Source organism: Caretta caretta, chromosome 10 (assembly GCF_965140235.1).
Source record: "Caretta caretta isolate rCarCar2 chromosome 10, rCarCar1.hap1, whole genome shotgun sequence".
NCBI classification, from domain to species: domain Eukaryota; kingdom Metazoa; phylum Chordata; order Testudines; family Cheloniidae; genus Caretta; species Caretta caretta.
Genome location: NC_134215.1, coordinates 18,283,889 through 18,303,939, shown reverse-complemented (window position 1 = coordinate 18,303,939; position 20,051 = coordinate 18,283,889). Strand labels below are relative to the sequence as shown.

At 45.1% G+C, this 20,051-nt stretch overlaps 1 long non-coding RNA gene across 1 annotated transcript in view; it reads left to right on the top strand.

Annotated features, from left to right (window-relative positions):
- The window catches only part of LOC142073458 (uncharacterized), a 28,216-nt gene extending 9,340 nt beyond the window's left edge, over positions 1-18,876 (top strand). The window contains exons 2-3 of the long non-coding RNA XR_012670361.1: positions 16,888-17,037; positions 17,552-18,876. This is a non-coding gene — a long non-coding RNA (uncharacterized LOC142073458). The remainder of the gene's footprint in view (positions 1-16,887; positions 17,038-17,551) is intronic.
- Positions 18,877-20,051: the final 1,175 nt, after the last annotated feature.

The following is a 20,051-nucleotide window of genomic DNA, read 5'->3' as shown; positions in this document are numbered from 1 at the left end:
AAGACATTTTTCAGACGCAGTTGGCAAGATTAGTCACTGGTGTAAATTCACAGATATCAGTGGAGTTATTCTGGGGATGAATTGGACCCGTGGTAGCTGAAGGGGTTGGGATGGTCACGCCTAGTTCTTTACCAGTATCTTGGGGTTCTTTTCCTTCTGACACTCTTACCTTCAGAGTATGAATTCGGAGTATGCTGACTTACAGACTGGGATGTGGGCAGAACATTTGCCTCATGAGAGGATTCTTGAAAGAATGGGGTTAGCATCAGTTATAGGCAAAGTTTCTACATCTACACAATATTCAAGCCTTATAATCCTAACATCAAGGATCACACAACGCTGCTGCTTAATTGGAAATTAATGGTGATCCTCACTAATAGATTAGAAATATAAGGCTTTTTTGCCCCAGTCTTCCCACTGTTGCCACACTTGGTTCAGCTCCACTTGTGGTAAGGTTTCAGGGAATGTTGATTTGGGAGGGCTCTGAAGTTTTAAGCACAGTGTCACTTGACCCAACTCAGAACAGGTCTATACAACACAGTGCTTAAAGAGCCGGAGGCTGCTGGTACCTTATCTATACTAGCATTCACACCACGGAGCTGATCCGGTGATAGACATGGTAGGAAATTTGGGGCACTAAAGTCAAGTGTAGACAAGCTTAGAGTGATGAAATGGTAATATTAGAGAGCACAGAGACGCCGATTTCAGAGAAAAGGGTTTGAGGCTGGTGGAGTGGAGTTTGATTTCAAACAAATATTTACTGGTCTCTTTTCACCCATATTTTGGCCTGGCCTTCACTAGTCAAAATAAGTTTAAGCTATGGCTGGACAAATTCATCTTGCATAAATTATGAACTCACTGGAATTTTGTTGGTCCAGTTTGTCAGTTCTGACCTGAACATTGGTTTGTTTTCACCAAAGACAACCTAGTTAAAAAGAAAAACAAGAACAATTTGGGGAGGGAAAGAAAAAGAAGAAGAAAAGAGGTGAAACAGTGCAGGGAAAATTCAAAAAGAGTGAAAAACACAGAGCAGAGAGGAGGAGGAGGAGAAACTATCTTATATAAAAAAACCAAAACCCTATAGATGAATTCCTGTCCCTTTGAAGACAATGGGAGTTTTGCCATTGGCTTTAGTGGAGCCAGGATTTTACCCTTTCTATCTGCATATCAATCTATTGTATTTTTTGGGCACTCATCAGCATAGTTCCTGGACACCAACAAATTACATCAAACAATATTTTGCCCGAGACACTATCTTCACCACTCCCTCATTTATTGCTGTGTTCTTTGTTCAGGTGAATTATTTCTGTTCAGCCATGTCTATGCTACATGCACTACAGTAGCACTGTTATGGCACCGTAGCTATGTTGTTATAACGTAGATGCTTCCTAGAGGGATGGAAGGGGTTTTTCCATTGCTGTAGTAATATACTGCCCTGAGTGATGATACCTAGGGTGACAGAAGCATTCTTCTGTCAACCGAGCTGAGCCATGGGCGCCAGGTCGCTGTGATCCTGTCATGATGGAGGCACGGCCAGGCCAAATCTGAGCCAGTGGTGTTGCAACCTAGCACGCAGGGTTGCAGCACCACTCAGGTTTAGGTTGCCAGGTGTCCAGTGTTCGACCCAAACGCCCAGTTGAAAAGGGACCCTGGTGGCTCCTGTCAGCACTGCTGACCGGGACATTAAAAGTCCAGTTGGTGGCGCACCAGGCTAAGGCAGGATCCCAGAAGCAGCGGCATGTCCCTGCTCTGGCTCCTAGGCATAGGGTCAGCCAGGGGGCTCCATGCATTGCCCCTGCTCCAAGTGCCGGCTCTGCAGCTTCCACTGGCTGAGAACCATGGCCAATGGGAGCTGCAGGGGCAGTGCCTGAGGATGGGGCGACGCCTGCGGATGGGGCAGTGCACAGAGCTGCCTAACCACGCCTTCGCGTAGGAGCCAGAGGGGGGACATGCCGCTGCTTCAGGGAGCTGCCTGAGGTAAGCGCCACCTGGAGCATGAATCCCCACCTGTGTCCCAACCCCCGCCCCATCTCTGATCCCCCTCCTACCCTCCGAACTTCTTGATCCTAGCCCGGAGCACCCACCAGAACCCTAAACCCCTCATCCCTAGCCCCACAGCCCCATCTGGAGTCCTTATACCCCCCCACATCCCAAACCCCTGCACTAGCCTAGAGCCCCCTCCCACACTCCAAACCCCTCAGCCCCAGTTCAGATACCCCTCTGCACCCCAAACCCCTCATCCCCAGCCCTACCCCAAAGCCTGCATCCCCAGAGGAAGCCCTCACCTCTTCCTGCATCCCAACCCACTGCCCCAGTCCTGAGCCCCCTCCCACACCCTGGACTCCTAATTTCTGGCCCCACACCAGAGCCCACACCCCCAGCTGGAGTCCTCACCCCCTCCTGCACCCCAACTTCCTGAGCCAGCCCGGTGAAAATGACCAAGTGAATGAAGGTGGAGATGCATGTGACGGGGGGGCGGGGCCTCAGAGGAGGGGCAGGGCAAGGGTGTTAGATTTTGTGCAAATAGGAAGTTGACACCCCTACTCAGGTTTTCACCAGGTTGCCATGCCACTCACTCAAATTTGGAAGGAGTCAGGGTAGAGGCTCATGGGTCAGGGTGGTGGCAGCAGCGGGGAACCTGAGAAGGGAAGAAGAGGGTCAAGTGTGTGTGGGGGCAAATCTAGACCCCCTTACTTTGAACGGCACTCTGCAGCCCGTGATCTCTGAAGTGCATTGCTTCCCAGTACTCCGCTCCCTCAGAGCAATGTGACTCCAATGGGAACTGTGCTCCTATGTGGCCCACCCTGGACAGAGCTGCTTCAAAACCCTCTCTGTGTAGTTTTCAGTGTGCAGGGGATGTCGTGTGTGAGTGGGGAGAAGGAGTACTGCAAAAGTCAATGTTGTCAGGGTTTGGTTTTTGCAGGAAGACAATTCTGTAGTGTTTGCCTTTGATAGGGCTCCGTATGAGCACAGGGGTCTCTCTGCAAGGAGTCAGTTGCAGGATCAGGGCCTAAGTGAAGGCATCTTTTTGTAAATGCTTGCTGTACCACAATGAATGAATATGAACTAAGTGGGCTCCCTGCTACTAGCATAGTTATAATGCAATTCTTATTATCACCAGCAGATGGCCAAATATTACCATGCATTCATAACATTTACAGACAAAGGGCAACATAGTGTGGAACAAAACTCTAGGCATGTATATTTAAGAAATGTCATGCACATACTTGGCATTTACTTTTTTATAAACAATATTGCAAAATGCATGAAGAATTATACAACTTCTGTTCCTTCCAGGAAAAACCTCACAAGCTCACCAAAGTATAGATCAATATTTTGACCTGCAAGATGCTATGTTAAAGCTAGACATTTTAAACAGATAAATATTATTTCTCATTTCAAATATTTGTGATAAAAAAAAAACCCTAGAAAACACTGACAATATCTGACTAGACCTACCTAAAATTAAACCAACATTCTCATTTACTGCCAGTAGGTGGCGGAACAGAACATGAGTTCTTCCAGTGCAGACTCAACAAACAAATGAGATTTGAATTCATAAAATGTTTCATTTAGAAAGCAAATGTGTTGCACAAGTTAAAAGTACCTGGCAATTTTTTTTTACACAAACACTCAGTTTCATAGTCTTGCCCTTTTTAAATAAAAACCTGCAATTTCACTATAATATTGCACTGAGGGTTATGAGGGTTTACCATACTATATAGTTTCTGTTTTAATGTTTCAAAATGTCTTATAATATAGATGCTGATATGATAGCTTATATGACTGATGTGTACATAAAGCCAAGGAGGAAATATTTTTAAAAGCACCTAAGTCAGTGAGCAGCCTAAATGACTTAGACACTTTTTCAAAGTGTTACCTAAGGCCCTGGTTCCCAGTGATTATCAAAGATCCCATTGCATTTTTCACAAGAGTAGAGCTAATAATACTGGTATCCTAGGTTGTTTCCAATTTGAGAAATTTCATTCTTGTTGCCAAAATTCCCTTGGCAGTTTCAAGTGGATAGAAAATTTTTCATTTTCTGTCTCAAGCTCTTGTGTATTGCTGTGTATTATTCATCAGTTTCTGTGTATTATTCCAGAGATGGCTTAATGTCAGTGGTGGATGGAGTAATTTCCGGATATAAAGGGCTTTTTCCCCTGGGATGAAAGGTGCTGTATATATGAATCATAGAATATCACGGTTGGAAGGGACCTCAGGAGGTCATCTAGTCCAACCCCCTGCTCAAAGCAGGACCAATCCCCAACTAATTCATCCCAGCCAGGGCTTTGTCAAGCCTGACCTTAAAAACTTCTAAGGAAGGAGATTGCACCACCTCCCTAGGTAACACATTCCAGTGTTTCACCACCCTCCTAGTGAAAAAGTTTTTCCTAATATCCAACCTAAATCTCCCCCACTGAAACTTGAGACCATTACTCCTTGTTCTGTCATCTGCTACCACTGAGAACAGTCTAGAGCCATCCTCTTTGGACCCCCCTTTCAGGTAGTTGAAAGCAGCTATCAAATCTCCCCTCATTCTTCTTTTCCATAGACTAAACATCCCCAGTTCCCTCAGCCTCTCCTCATAACTCATGTGTTCTAGTCCCCTAATCATTTTTGTTGCCCTCTGCTGGACTCTTCCCAATTTTTCCACATCGTTCTTGTAGTGTGGGGCCCAAAACTGGACACAATACTCCAGATGAGGCCTCACCAGTGTCGAATAGAGGGGAACGATCACGTCCCTGATCTGCTGGCAATGCCCCTACTTATACATCCCAAAATGCCATTGGCCCTCTTGGCAACAAGGGCACACTGCTGACTCATATCCAGCTTCTCATCCACTGTCACCCCTAGGTCCTTCTCTGCAGAACTGCTGCCGAGCCATTCGGTCCCTAGTCTGTAGCAGTGCATTGGATTCTTCCGTCCTAAGTTCAGGACTCTGCACTTGTCCTTGTTGAACCTCATCAGATTTCTTTTGGCCCAATCCTCCAATTTGTCTAGGGCCCTCTGTATCCTATCCCTACCCTCCAGCGTATCTACCTCTCCTCCCAGTTTAGTGTCATCTGAAAATTTGCTGAGGGTGCAATCCACACCATCCTCCAGATCCTTAATGAAGATATTGAACAAAACCGGCCCCAGGACCGACCCCTGGGGCACTCCACTTGATACCGGCTGCCAACTAGACATGGAGCCATTGATCACTACCCATTGAGCCCGACAATCTAGCCAGCTTTCTATCCACCTTATAGTCCATTCATCCAGCCCATACTTCTTTAACTTGCTGGCAAGAATACTGTGGGAGACAGTGTCAAAAGCTTTGCTAAAGTCAAGGAATAACACGTCCACTGCTTTCCCTTCATCCACAGAACCAGTTATCTCATCATAGAAGGCAATTAGATTAGTCAGGCATGACTTGCCCTTGGTGAATCCATGCTGACTGTTCCTGATCCCTTTCCTCTCCTCTAAGTGCTTCAGAATTGATTCCTTGAGGACCTGCTCCATGATTTTTCCTGGGACTGAGGTGAGGCTGACTGGCCTGTAGTTCCCAGGATCCTCCTTCTTCCCTTTTTTAAAGATGGGCACTACATTAGCCTTTTTCCAGTCATCCGGGACTTCCCCCAATCGCCATGAGTTTTCAAAGATAAAGATATGCAAGCCATTCTAATTCCTTTTCAAACTAGTCTTTGAAATGCCTCTTCTTGTACCTGTTTTTCTGTTGTTAATCCTTCTGAAAGCAAACTTTTAGGGAATAGAGGTGGGATTTTAGGCTTTGTAGAAAGAAACAAACAGCTAAAAAATATTACTCATCCCATGAAGATAACCAAGAAGGACATGAGGACTGAGACTCAAGAGTCACCGAGAGGATTTATTCTCCATAGCAGTTTAGCTCCAGCAGACTCTGCTGCATAAGGAGCTAAGGCATATTTTGTTGAGCAAACATTCCTCAAAGTGAAGGATGAGGGAAGAACAACTTCCTCTCTAAGAAAGGGCGAAGAGCATTGGAGACTATAACAGCCTATTGACCCTGAGATTTTAAGAGGTTGAGCATGGGCCTGGCTTTGGCAGCTTTGTGACAATCTGTGTGAAGGGGGTACAAAACCAGTTTAACCACAGTAATCTCCCCAGTATTGATTGTAACAAGACAGTATTTTGTTGAAAGGCAGTCATTTAGGCCCCATGCGATTGAAGTTTCAGTAAAGTACTTAAACTCAATTGGTGCCTTAGTTTCAACATTACATTCCCACATTAAAACAAACCCAGTTGTGAGCTATTAAGTATGATTCTGTCCATGTCTCTCAACTGTCTAAAACAAGCACACTTTGTCAATTGCCTTTCCAGTGACATGAGAGAAACACAACGCTCTGCGACTTTCTCCATGTCCAGCACTCTTGGCTTGTATCCTTCCTGGCTGGCAGCTTCATTCCTCCTGAGGTCAGTCAGGAAGAGCAATTTAGCAGCTATTTACCTCTCTCTCCTAAAGGAGAGCACAAGCGGCAAATGGCTGAGAACAGCTGGCTCAGAAACCAGTCTTTCTATTGTCCGTTTGGTGCACAATTTTTCCTTCAGTGGTTTAGCATATGCCATTCAACCTCCCAATGGGTAAAGGTCACACTATAAACCCAGTCATTACCAGTCAGAAATGCTTCCTTCTTTGATTAAATATTTTGTTTCACTCCACAGCAAGCCCATTCCAACTCAGCGGCAGCTTGCCAGCTAGCTGGGTAAGAACAATTCCCTGGATCCACTTTAGTACTTCTGATGCACTTCAGTTGTAGGAAGAAATTACAAGATCCCCTCTCAGACACAGTCAGAGGAATTCCTGGGTATTTTTTTGGCTATTAAGACTGGTAAATAAATAGCTGTTCTTTATATGAACAGTATGATGACTCTTACAGCTTATAGGTGCAACTCTGTGGCATCAAGAGGGAGAAAAAGGTTGAATTCATAGAAGCTCTGAATGTTCCATTTTAAAATCAGCAAATCTAAAAGATGCACCGTAGTATACAACGCTCAGATGCTCTACTCTGTACACTACCAGGGAGCAGGGAAAGCTGCCTGGAGCCAAGAGCTGGCATGGAGAAACAGGGCCTCTGCACAGATGTTCACACCCTAGAACCCACATGGACCTATAGGGATCCTCCAGATTTAGAAGCAGGGCCCTCTGTACATTCTACAAGATATGTGAGCAAAGCCCATCTTCAGTTAAATAATTAGGGAGGAACGCCCAGAACAAATCCTCAACAAGATTGCTTCCCTTGATCGGAAGAGACCCAGTGCAGGCCACTATTTTTCTAGCTCCCTGTAGATTTATCCTAGGCAATTACTGATACTTAGTAGGCAATGGAGCTAATTGACAGAGCACGTACCCTCTTATACCAGGTCTGAATTCAGCCAAGTGCGTGCAGAGGACGTTGGGCCTCTTGAGAAGAGCCTCACATGAGCAAAATAGCCATTATTGTACAGACGAATCCAATACTGACAACTAGACACTAGTTTACCTGATGTCAACAGTTGCAGCTTTCAATTTCCCAATAAACACCCTCTGCCAGATGGAAAAAACAACACCCCATCCCCCAACAAACATTCTCGTGCCACATGGGAGTTCTGTCAGCTCCCCTCTAGTAGCCTTTACAAACATCTTTGAGGCCTAGACTGTGTACTCAGAGGTGGAATCTTGCAAAGATCTCTGGATTTGTTTGACCTGGACACTACCTGAACTATTTGGTTTATCAGAGTGGGCCTAATTCTGCACTAACTCTCTATTCTACCCCTCATCCTTCAGTTTTGCCCACTGTACACTATTCAGTCTCTTGCTTCCCACAGAATAATACTGTCTGTGCCATTCTGGATTTTGGAGATAGTTAACAAAGTCCTTGTTATAGCATAATACAAAAAAGGATTAGTGAAAGATAGATCAGGTAGCAGACTAAAAGGAACTTTTTTGTGATCAAGGAGAGAATTAAGACATTATCCAAGGGGATTGTCAGTGTGATGCATGCCCTTTTGCCCATCTGTGGATGATCTGTTTTATACAAACTAAGCTTAATAAAATTGCATGATATCCATTTTTGGGTGTCTTGCATGCAGCAGTCAAAGTTGGGAAAATCATTATGACTGTTTATTTGTATTATTGTTGCATCCAGAGGCCCCTGTCAGATTTAAATTGGGTATGATATTGACAAACACAGCGTGGAAGACAAGCCTCTACTCTGACAAGCCTGAAATCTGTGTAATCAGAGGCGGATTAAGATTTATTGGGGCCCTGGGCACAAAGAACAACCCCCTGCAACAGAGCCCTGCCTCCCATTCCCCCTCCTCCGCCCCCTGACCTGGCCAGAAACTGGGCTGTGGTAAGAGTTGCACAGGGATCCCCGGGCCCTGGGGGCAGGTGGAAGGGTCTGGAGCTCCCCACAGCTGCTCGGTTTCCCTGAACAGCTTTTACCACAGCCTAGGGTGACCATATGTTCCATTTTGGCTGGGACAGTCCCCTTTTTAAGTCCTGCCCAGATGTCCCAACTTTTTTGGGCAAAAGTGGGCACTTTTCCCAAAAAAGACGGGGTGTGGGGCGGAAGCAGCAGGGCTCAGGCTAGCTCCATGTGGAGTGGGGAGGAGGCGGAGAAGGGCATGGGCTGGCTCTGTGTTGGGTGCAGGTGGGGAGAGCGGGGCTCTGGCCAGCTGCTCAGCGCAGGGGAAGGAGAAGGGAGGGGAAGAGAGGGGCTCCAGCAAGCAGTGGGCCAGCCCTTTGTAGTGGGGTGGCAGGTCAGGGGGGAGAGGAGCAGCAGGGGTGGGGCCAAAGTTCCAGTGATCCTGCTGGGGGCCCCCAAATTGGTCGGGGCCCCTGGGCCTGGGCCCCATAGGCCCATACGGTAATCTACATTGATCTAATTTACACTGATGTAATGTAATGATTCACAGGATGGGCTGTACTAAGCAGACCCAGTTGAATAGCAGGAAAACTCTAGTAGCTTAACTGGCTACTTACACACGCAAATATCTGTTCTGCATTCATAGCTGTATTAACTGCATTTACATCTAAGCATCAGCCTGGGTATCTTCTGAAAATTAGCCCTAGAAATTTACCTCAGGTGTTGTATTTTTGTGTGTGGTAACTCATTTAAATTCTTTCCAGATTTAAAAGAAGTTTGTCAGAGTATGGAGACTTAAAAGACTCAGCCTAATTCATTTATAAAAGTATTTGTGACTCAACAATTTGATTTGAGCAATTTGAGTGTATACAATTTAAGTAGTAAACTTTTCAATTTGAGATAAATCACTTTTTTGGAGGAAGGGTCTACTAGGAGCGCTCTTATGTCTAAGACTATTGCTGACTTTATGGCAAATATAATTCCACATGGAGACACAAATAGCCCTTACAGGCAGTTTTTGAAATGTATGATTCTATAATATGTCAGAGAAAACAGATTGTCTAAAAGTAAGATGGCTCACTAAAGAGAAAACAAAGTGCATTGCCAATCTTTTATGTGCTGCATTCTCTTGGCATGTCCATAAGGTGCCAGTTCCCAAATATACCAAAACCCGAGAGAAAAGGCACTTCAGTTAAATGATAACAGACCAAATTCTCCTCTCAGCTACAGCACTGCCATCTCACTCAGTTTAGGCAGCAGACTCAGGCTGACTGAAATTGCACTGGCATAAATAAGTGGTGCACTTGGTCCACCCAGCCTTCCATGATTCAGAAAGCAATAATGAATTAGCAAGAACCTTCCTTTCTCACGTCACTAGAATAAGGACACTTTGGGCACCAAAAAAGAAACCCATTTCTTTTTATGTGTATGCCTAGTAGCTCTTTGTATATAGCAGAAAACATTGCCATAATGACAAGCAAATTCATTTTATATCCCCCCAGTCACTTTGCTTTTCATTTTTATATTTTTCCCCATTACTGTCAATTTAACTGTATTTTGGATTTCATTTGAAAAGGCTAGAATACAGTCACAACAGCCCTCCATGCACGATTTGTAATGGTGCAAACAATTTTTACTATTATGGGCCTGATCCTGTAAAGTGCCCTCAACTTCCCACTGAACTCAGAGAAAGTTGAGTTCTCACTGAACTCAAGAGGCACTCGAGGCTACAGAGGAGTCAGTGGTGCTGACCTGCCATATAACAAGGGTATTACCATTAGTCCCATGGGTCCCACCTTTATTACACTCAGTACCTAGCAGGATTAGGTCCTTAGGCTATACATTTTACACCCATAAAGAGTAATTAGTGAATTGGGGAAGTCTCAATTCTATTTATTTGTCTTTAGTCCCATAGCTTTAGTGATAGAGGTCAGTGCTGCAGTGCTGGTCGGGTCAGGATCCAAACCCTAAGGATGTTGTACAATAAGGGGAGAGGGAAAGAGTGAAGGGGGTTGCCACACTATTGTACATGTTAAAAATCTGGCCCCTGCTGGAGATAGGACGCTGGACTCAGTAGACTGTTGCCCACCTCTAGTATGGCAATTCCTATCTTCCTATTTCTAGTTTGTACTGAATGCAGTTATTTTCATTTCCCGCACGTTGGATTGCATCTGTGCAGCCTAAAAACAAACATGCCCAAGACATGGCACATCTGAAAGCCATTTGAATTTTGATCAGTCACTGATTAGAAAATGCCAGGTAATCTTTGCAGGAGTGCATTAATAAGTGCCTGCTCCCAAAGTAATCACACAAGTCAAGAGATAGCTGCTAAGCAGCTAAAACCCAGAGGACAATCATGCCACTTTTACACTGGAGTAACTTCAATGGAGTTTATTTCTGATTTACATTGGTGTAAGTGAGATCAGATGGGATCCAGAAGGTCACATCCTCAGCTGCTGCAATTCCAGCTACTACAGTTACACCAGCTGAGGATCTGGCTCCTAATTTTTCTATTCTTGCAGGACAATGTAGCAAGCTTTTCATAATGGCATGTGAACTACAGTGTCTCCTAGGCAGTACATACCCTTTTGTAATGTAGACATATTTTCTCTTCTTTCCAGTAATTTCTTTTTGGATAAATATGTAAATTTGCTCAGATGGAGAAAACTGCAGAGTTCGAAACTTAAGTTTCAGGTTCATTAGAGAATAAACGATCTGTAAGCAGCTGTGTGAAGGTACATACATTTCCCAGAGTGTAGTGGCAAGGACGTGGGCACATGTATGCCTTCAAAATACCAACACTGTTTTCAGTGGGAGTCAAAAGTAATTGAACTTTAACGTACAGCACTTAATTCCAATGACTTTTATGCACAGACACTGCTCGTGAAATAAATACCAGATTTTAATGAAATGTGTATGTGTCAACATATTGGTGACTCATATTACAGATTTCAAAAGAAGAGTTTGACTTGCTCTGAAGGATTATGCTCCAGTTCTTTTTATTAAGCAATGATAGAAATCTCCAGGCTGGAAACCCCACAGTTTTTGGAGTGTCTCTCTGGAGCAGATGTCTCAAACACTTCAAAAGGAAAGAGGTCTGAGGGAAGAATCTAATCCTTGTTAACAAGTTTGTTTATTACACCAACTACAGTACCAAAGTAAAAGACTCTTAATACCCCTGTGGTCCTTCTAGGGTTGGTCAAAAATCCAAATTTCTGTTCCACACGATATTACAATTTTTGTAAATTTATTTACATGCTGTATCAGGACAAAAAGTAGAAATACTGAAGTTGTTTTACAGAATGGCAGTGCCCACTTCCTCACCAACGTGCTTCAACCTTGACCTGCAGGGACCACATCTAGGGTCATTTTCAATGACATTCAACACTTGGTCTTTCTGAGGAGGCTAACATGTTTGAAAAATTGCTGTGGAGGGGTTAGCTGGAGAGACAATAACAAGTGGAGATTGATAAGAACAATGCAGAATGATAAATTAATGCAGCAAGGCACAGTCCAAAATGGAGTGCTTCTGACATTTCAGAAATTGAAAACTAAAGGCAACAGACTCTTCTCAGACCATATGGCTCACAGTTTCCACTTCTGTGGAGTCCATTTGAGGTTTTAGTCAAAACATATCTACCCAGTAATATTTTAGGACAGACTTTGCATTAGGGGTCTCAGGTAAACACACTGATGTATTTATGAATACCCACCCAAGGGGTAGTCAGCTCGCGCTGGTTGCTAGGTGACAGTGTCCTATCCTCAGGGAACGTCCAGCATGTTGCATTAGCTGGGTGTGCTGGCACTCAATAGCCTACTCCGAGAGTTGTATGGGCTGAGACAGAGGCTGTGAGAACTGCTGTGAACTCCCTCCTCCTGCTCTTCTAATTGAATTTGACTCCATTGAAATCAGTTGTTTTTCCAATTAACTTCATGGTCCCCAGGGTGGATTTCAAAGTAAGAAAGTTAGATATTAAAGCTAGACTGTGCCTTGAAATGCAGCTGGGGGAGGGGGCGCCCTTTAAATGGAGTTATGCACTCCCACACTGTGGCTGTCTGGCTCCCCTTGGTAGCCTTTGGGGAAGGGGTCACTGCTGACAGCATGGACCCTGCTTCACAGACCCTACACAGAGACATGTGGGGTGTATGCGTGAGGAGCTCCTTGCCCCCACTCTCTTCTTCCCTTTGCACCTGCAGTGTGCCAGGCTTGGCAATCTAGATGACATTTGCTAGGAGGCTAAAGAGGTCAAAAGTACTTGCAAGTGCCTCTTCTATGTGTGACCAACAATCCACAGCACCTTCCAGCTCAGGATCTCAGAGTCAGAAAAGACAAGGATCAGGCAAGGAAGCAGATAAAGACTGAACATGAAAATGATGAAGGCACCTTTGTGCCATATGTAGTTGTTTAGTTTTGGGTTGAACAAACCGTTTACTTTGACCAAAAGTTTTTTTGTTTTGTTTTTTTTACTTTTTGGTTCACCAGAAATTTAGAAACATTTCATTTGGTCCCTTCTGATCGTAAAGTCTACGATTCTGTGATTTTTGGTTTGACCCCAAAAGATTTTTGTTTTAGTTGTCAGCAAACCAAAAAATGAGTTTGTCAAACTCTGAAGAACATTGTTAGCCACTGCAATAGTGGCTCAGGATTCAGGATTTCCAGTCTCAGCTAGGCGATGCTCTCTGTGAAGTGGAACCCTGCTCTCAGCAGAAGGGCATGTAGCCATGCCCCTCCCCAGGTATTCTTGGAGCTCCCCCTTTCAGAACATGGCGAGGGGGAGGGCAGCACAATACTGAACAGACGCCACAAGAAAATTGAGAGATAGTGGTTTGTTGCCCAGGCTCCATAATGATGTCTCTTCAGTAATGTTTTTATGGTTCCATCAATCTTATTTAAACTTCAGTGTAAATAAATTGCAGCACATTCACAGTCAGAGCGCAGTGCTCTGACTCACCCAGTCCCAGCAGACAGACATTAAATTAATTTTAGAATGAATTCAAATAAATTCTGTTTCTGCCTCTACAGCTAAGAGGTCTCCATGTCATACATTAGGGCAAAGCAAAACAGGATATCTAATAGGTGGGCTTTAATTAGGTTGAGATAAGCCTCATTAGAACTCAGCTCATGAATTATGTAGGTCTGAAACTACACATAAATACTCCCTCCTAGCCCCCCCCCCACCTCATTTGTTTGGTGGAGGAGGGGAGATAACAGTCATGCCAGGCTTAAAAATAAATTCATTTCTCTTTCCAAAGCTGTACATCTGATGAATTCCTCCGTCTCCCACGTAGGGCCAAATTCTGCTTTCCACTTGGAGTAACTCCATTAACCTGGGTGGACTTCAGATTTACTATGGTGTCACTAGGAGCAAGATTTAGCTCATAGACTAACATTCACATTTAAATAGTTAAAATATTAACTAACATTAACTAAATTGCCTTTTCCAATGAGGAAATTAGGGATAGACATATAAGACTCAAAAAAAGAAAAGGAGTACTTGTGGCACCTTAGAGACTAACCAATTTATTTGAACATAAGCTTTTGTGAGCTACAGCTCACTTCATCGGATGCATACATTGAAAGCTTATAGTCAAATAAATTGGTTAGTCTCTAAGGTGCCACAAGTACTCCTTTTCTTTTTGCGAATACAGACTAACACGGCTGTTACTCTGAAACCTGTCAAAGACTCAAAAAGTCTATTAGTGGCCTACACTCGCTAAATCCACAAAACTCTCCTGAGTGGCTAGCCAAAATTCAGAGCTTTGTAGGGTTGTTTCCGTCAGGAAGAGAAATGGATGATACAAGTCAGGTATATCCTTTAGTGTAATCTTGTTCATTTACAAAAAAAGTAGGTAAAATCCTGTTTCCCTGAACACTAGAGACAAACAGCAGGCGGTTTCCTGGGTCAGAATCCCCAAATGGGCCTCTCCAGCAAGCTCTGTGCCCAAGAAGCTCAGTCTTTGCTCTCTCATAGTCACACTCCCATCTCCTTCTGCAGGCTTTCTGTCTCACATCTCCGCAGCTTGCAAAACAATATCCTAGCCCCTGCATTTATAACCAGGGAAACCTCTCAGTCCACACAGTTTAGCCCAGATCCACCATGCAGCCCATTGCCTGGGGAGGTAGCCCTCCCTCCCTGCCAGCAGCAGGCCTTTATTCATAAATTTAATTCCTCCTTCCACTGACCATGAGTGTGTGTGCTTGGCACATCCTTTGGCTTTAACAAAGTTTGGGACTGTCTTTAGATCAAGGACTACCCCCTACATTCTCCCCCAGCCAGGGCAGCCATTGACACCTTTCTGCACAGCAATATGATAACTACTACAGAGATGTGTGAGTTGCACAGTTGAGCTGAGCAGGATTTGGATCTGAATATAAACTTCAAAAATCTGAGGTGTTTGGACTCAGTGTTCCAGTTCAGCCCCTCACAGAGACAGGTCTGAGCCACAAGGTTTAGAGTTGGATTTGGATCAACTCCTTCACTTTCCAGGGTGTAGTTCAGGGGTGGGCAAACTTTTTGGGCTGAGGGCCACATCGGGTTTCGGAAATTGTATGGAGGGCCGGTTAGGAGAGGGAGGTGTGGCCCCTGCTTCTCACCCCCTGACGGCCCCCACCCCCGGGACTCCTGTCCCATCCACCCCATCCCCCACTCCCTATCCCTTGATCGCCCCCGGAACTCCTGCCCCTGACTGACCCCCACCGCCCCATCCAACCCCTCCTCTCATTTCTGATGCCCCCCCCCGGGACCCCTGTCCCATCCAACCCCCGCTGCTCCCTGACCCCTGACCGCCACCGGAATCCCTTCCCCAACTGCCCCTGCCGCCCCATCCAACCCCCCACTCCTTCCTGACTGCCCCCGCAGGACCCCTGCCCCCATTCAACCCCACTGTTCCCCGCCCTCTGACTGCCTTGATCCCTATCCACAGCCCCGCCCTCTGACCACCACCCCAAACTCCCCTGCCCTCTATCCAACCCCCCCTGCTCCCTGACCCCATACTGCGCTGCCTGGAGCACCGGTGGCTGGCAGCGCTAAAGCCGCGCCGCCCAGAGCTGGAGCCAGCCACGCCACCGCGCAGCACAGAGCACCGGGTCAGGCCGGGCTCTGCAGCTGCGCTGCCCCAGGACCTCGCAGCCCCGCCGCCTAGAGCATTGAGCTGGTGGCGCAGTGAGCTGAGGCTGCGGGGGAGGGGGCACAGCGGGGGAGGGGGCACAGCAGGGTAGGGGCTGGGGGCTAGCCTCCCGGGCCAGGAGCTCAGGGGCCGGGCAGGAGGATCCCATCCCGCTGGCCGGATGTGGCCCGTGGGCTGTAGTTTGCCCACCTCTGGTGTAGTTAGATTTGCTTGGCATGTTTCAAGTTGAACACCCGAAAACCAAGATACCCCCCAAATTAGTGCAGGTGTGGGCCTCTACCCACATCTTGGCCATAGACTGGGACCAGTGGTGGAACTCCCATTGATGCTAACGAGACCGGCTTGAACGTATCAAGGCAAGGCAGCCATTTGTGCATACATTCACCTAGGGGCATGGGCAGATTTATGTTTGGGGATATTTATGGTCTAGTGATGCTGACTGCATCCCTATACTGTTTTAGATGTATGGTCCAGTGAGTAGGGCACTGGTTCAGGAAGCAGGAGACGTTGATTCTAATCCCAGCTCTGCCACTGATGTGCTGTGTAACCTTAGGCCGTCACTTTACCTCTCTATGCCTCAGTTTTCCCCAAGTGTATAATAGGTAAGTATTATTAGCTGTTTCTTTTTCAGGTACTTTGAAATGTACAGATGAAAAGTGCAATGTAAAAGCTAAGTATCATCACTCTAAGTATAAGAATAATACTCTTCAAATCTTAATAATACCCTTAATATCTTTGAATTTTATGTTAAAAGAAACAAGAGAGATGACCCGAATGGCAACAATTATGTCATTTTCTCATCCAATATATTTCCTGCAAAGGCACATTTGGGCACCTGGGAAGACTGCTTTATTTTCAAAGGTTGAAATGATCATGAGGTGGGGGTTCTGAAGACAGCAGTGGCAGTGAGTTGCAGTAACACTTTTCCAGGTGATTATCGCCTGGGAATTCAGCAGGTGGGATTAAAATCTTGACGTTTATTGTTTGCAGTAGTTACATTTACTCCAGTTTTCCCAACTCTGTGTCAAGGCAACAACGGGATAAACGTAAATATGTTGCAGGAAATGCCAACATTTTCCTAGCACCGACTATTTTCTGCCTTGTACTTCGCACTTTATCGCAAATGCCCCCATTTACTGCATCACCCACTTGGCAGGAGCACTGTGCAGGTGCAGCATTGCTAAGCAGGCCCTGTGTCATTCAGGGGGATCCACTAGGGGCTGGATCATGGAAGATGCAGAGCACCCTCGGCTCCCAGTGAAGTGCCCCTGCCCTTGCAGGCTGAGCTGTAGGTGTGGTACATAAAGGGGCTGCTGCGGGGGAGAAGCTTGTCTGTGCAGGAGCAGTGCTATATTTGACATTATTTTAAAATCTACCGGTTATCTATTTCCAGGTGACTCCAACTCTGTGGGTGAAACCAAGATAATACAGACGAGCTGAGGGATGTGGAATTCCACTGCTAAAGGTCACATATATCGCGCTTGAAAGAGTGACCTAAATGTTTCCACTTGCTGCAAACGGAGCCAAATCCCTCCTCATCCCGGTGTGTGTCATTATGTTTTGCCATTTCTGTCACTACCCTGGCTATTTGCCTATAGCGTTGCTGCAGCCTTGTGGTTTGTCAGTCTAGTGTACACGTGGCCCGACCTCTGTGAGCACATGCATGCTGGGCCTCCTTCCCCCTCCCTCACACTAGATTTACTGCTGTAAGGAAGATGAGAATCCAGCTAACTGTATTCTCTTTCTTTGGGGTCGTCAAAGGTGTTAGAGAAAGAATCCCGGAGAGGTACCAGCACCAGATAACCAGCGTAAATTTCCCCAACACTTTACCTTTAGCTTCAGCTTGAGGAACCACCGTAACATAAGGACTGCCATACTGGATCAGACCCCGGCGTCCAGGTATCCCAGTTTCCTGTCTCCCACAGAGATGAGCCTGCTTGGTGTCTATAGAATCCACAAAGCGGCTGTGGGTGGTTTTGTTTTCAGTTAAAACAAGCAAGTAAAGATTTTATTTCCTGTCATCACCTCTCAGTTGTGTGACTTTATTTTTTGTGCAGAACCTGGATAGAATTGGAACCAGCCCCAGTTCACCGCGCCAGGAAAACGAGGCTTTGCTGTGTATACTGTGAAACGTTGCAAGCACTCTGCAAGCTCTCGGGGTCTGCTCACGATGACTCACCACCGCTGATCTATGCAAAGGCAGGAACAATGGCTTGAACGGGCCAGTTCAACATTCTGATGATAAATGATAATAGCCTTCACTCAGAAAAGGCCATTTATTTACATTTTTTGAGTTCAACATCTCAACAATTTATTTTTCCTCTACTAGGGAAGTAATCTGTTGACAGTCTTACATTCATGATGTATATATATGTCACTACACGAGATGTCAGTTTCAAATAGATAATTTACAAAATTCCCCCCGCATCGCATGCTTTACTAGGATAGGCGCACATAACTCATTTTTTCATCACCATCAATCACCGTGGGAAAGGTGGAGAAGTAGATTTGGTGCCTGGATGGGTGACTGCTCCCGGTTGCTTTTCAGAGCTGATGTATTGATTCTCCTTTACAAATGACTGCATCCTTGCTCCGTGCGAAGCCCTACATCCACCGGTCAGCTATCAGGGCGAATGGCAGAAGTGACCTCCCTGGGGGGCCTTATGCTTCCCCCCAAAAAACTCTCAAGAGGGAGGATCTCTGCAGCAGTGCATACTCCAGCCCAACCCATTCCCCTCCCAGTCTCTCCAGCTTGCCACTCCCTGCCTGCCGCTTTGCAGCATATTGGAGACCCACACAGGGGCCTCCCCACCGCTTGCCCCTGCTGATCAGTGGAGTGGCACCAGTCCTGTTGCAGCAAAGGGGACTTGCCCCAAAAAGCAATGGTCAGAAGGGAAAATGCCACAAGCGAGTCTCTTACCAAAGATGCCCCACTCAGAACGACACAGCAGTGATCAAAATGCAGTGCCTGATATCTATTGTTTGTTAGGCACAGCTGAGGATGACAAACAAATCTGCTTTGTATTAAAAATGTTTTATTCCAGTACAAGTAGCATTGAATCAGCTGTTTAACAGGTGGGCTGCATTAGTGAAGGAGCTGTGCGAAATAAAATCCAAGTGATCATTTCATAAACATAATGGGATGCACACTACTATGGGCATCTGACAGCAGGATACACTTCAGAGCTTCCTCACCCCCTCCCAGCCCTGCTCTTAATTCACTTCCCGTGAGATCCTACATTACATTTGCCTAGTTGTGTCCATATCCTCAGCCCTTAAGTAGGCAGAAGTTCCACTAAACTTATTGCTCCCAGTAGCAACTGCAATTCTCATGAGCCTTGTAACAACTGAAAAATAAATCCCATCAACCAGCAAAATTAAATATTGAGTCCTTTATGATTATTTTTCAGATGCCAATTTTTTTCCTTCCAGAAGCAGCATATTAAAAATACTGTGTCTGTATGAACCCAGTCAGCTTAAACACTCATTGAAGCAGGACCTATCCAAGTACTATTATTCATCAATAAAGACTGGAGTTACTATAGTAACTGGATGACATCACAGTTGCTTTTGCTCCATATTTGTCCAGCACATTTCTCCTTTCTTTCTTCCCTTTGCTTCCAAGGCCACCCAGTGGATCAGTGCCAGAACATGGATCAGAACCCACATCTCCCAGTTCTAGTCCACTAACTACGAGACTCAAATGCTTTTTCTTCCCCATCTAAAGACTAGATTGGATTCTGTTGGTGATTGATTTCCCCCTAAAAGTACTGTCGGTATTTCATCTTTTGATCATATTATAAAACTGAAAAATTCTTCTTTTCAAGATTTTGGAGAAAAGTTATCCACAAATAGCAAAACAGAAGCAAGCAACTAATAGATCTAAAATAGCTGAAGTGTTAAATAATATTCATCAACACCAAATTTACAGCCTACAGAGGATTTATGGTATTTCACTATAAGCCTGTATACTGCAACCTGCTTATCAGAAGTAGTTGTGCATATCTCTTGATTTAGTCTACAAATCTCTATTTTTTAATTTTCTTCTAACATTTTCTGTTTCCTTTCCTCTTTTAAAAGGCAAGCCTTGTAGCTAAACCCTTCTGGAACTATGCAAGTGAAGAAGAAAAAAAAAAGGCTTCTGTACCGATGTATATCATCGTACCTGCTGGTACTCTGGAACTGTCAACACAGAATCCATTTTCTCTTTTGAGAGGAATGTAGCTGGTGGATTTTCATGGTTATGCCTATTTATGGATGTATGATTCAAACCAATACTCTGGGCAATCATGCTTAGCTCAGAACATGATGCTCACCAGAAAACGAACAGACATTATGCTTTCTAAAGTTCAATTTTGAAAGCTACTATGACTAGTGACAGTATTTATCATTCAGCCTTCAGCAAAGCACAAGCAGTAAAAAATAAAATCAGCTGTACAATGCACACTTACTAGTGCACTGTAAATTCCATCACCAAACCCTAAGGAAAGTGCTAACTGTATAGCTTTAGGGATTATTGATATTATAGTGGGACTGTACCATGCACGCATAACATAG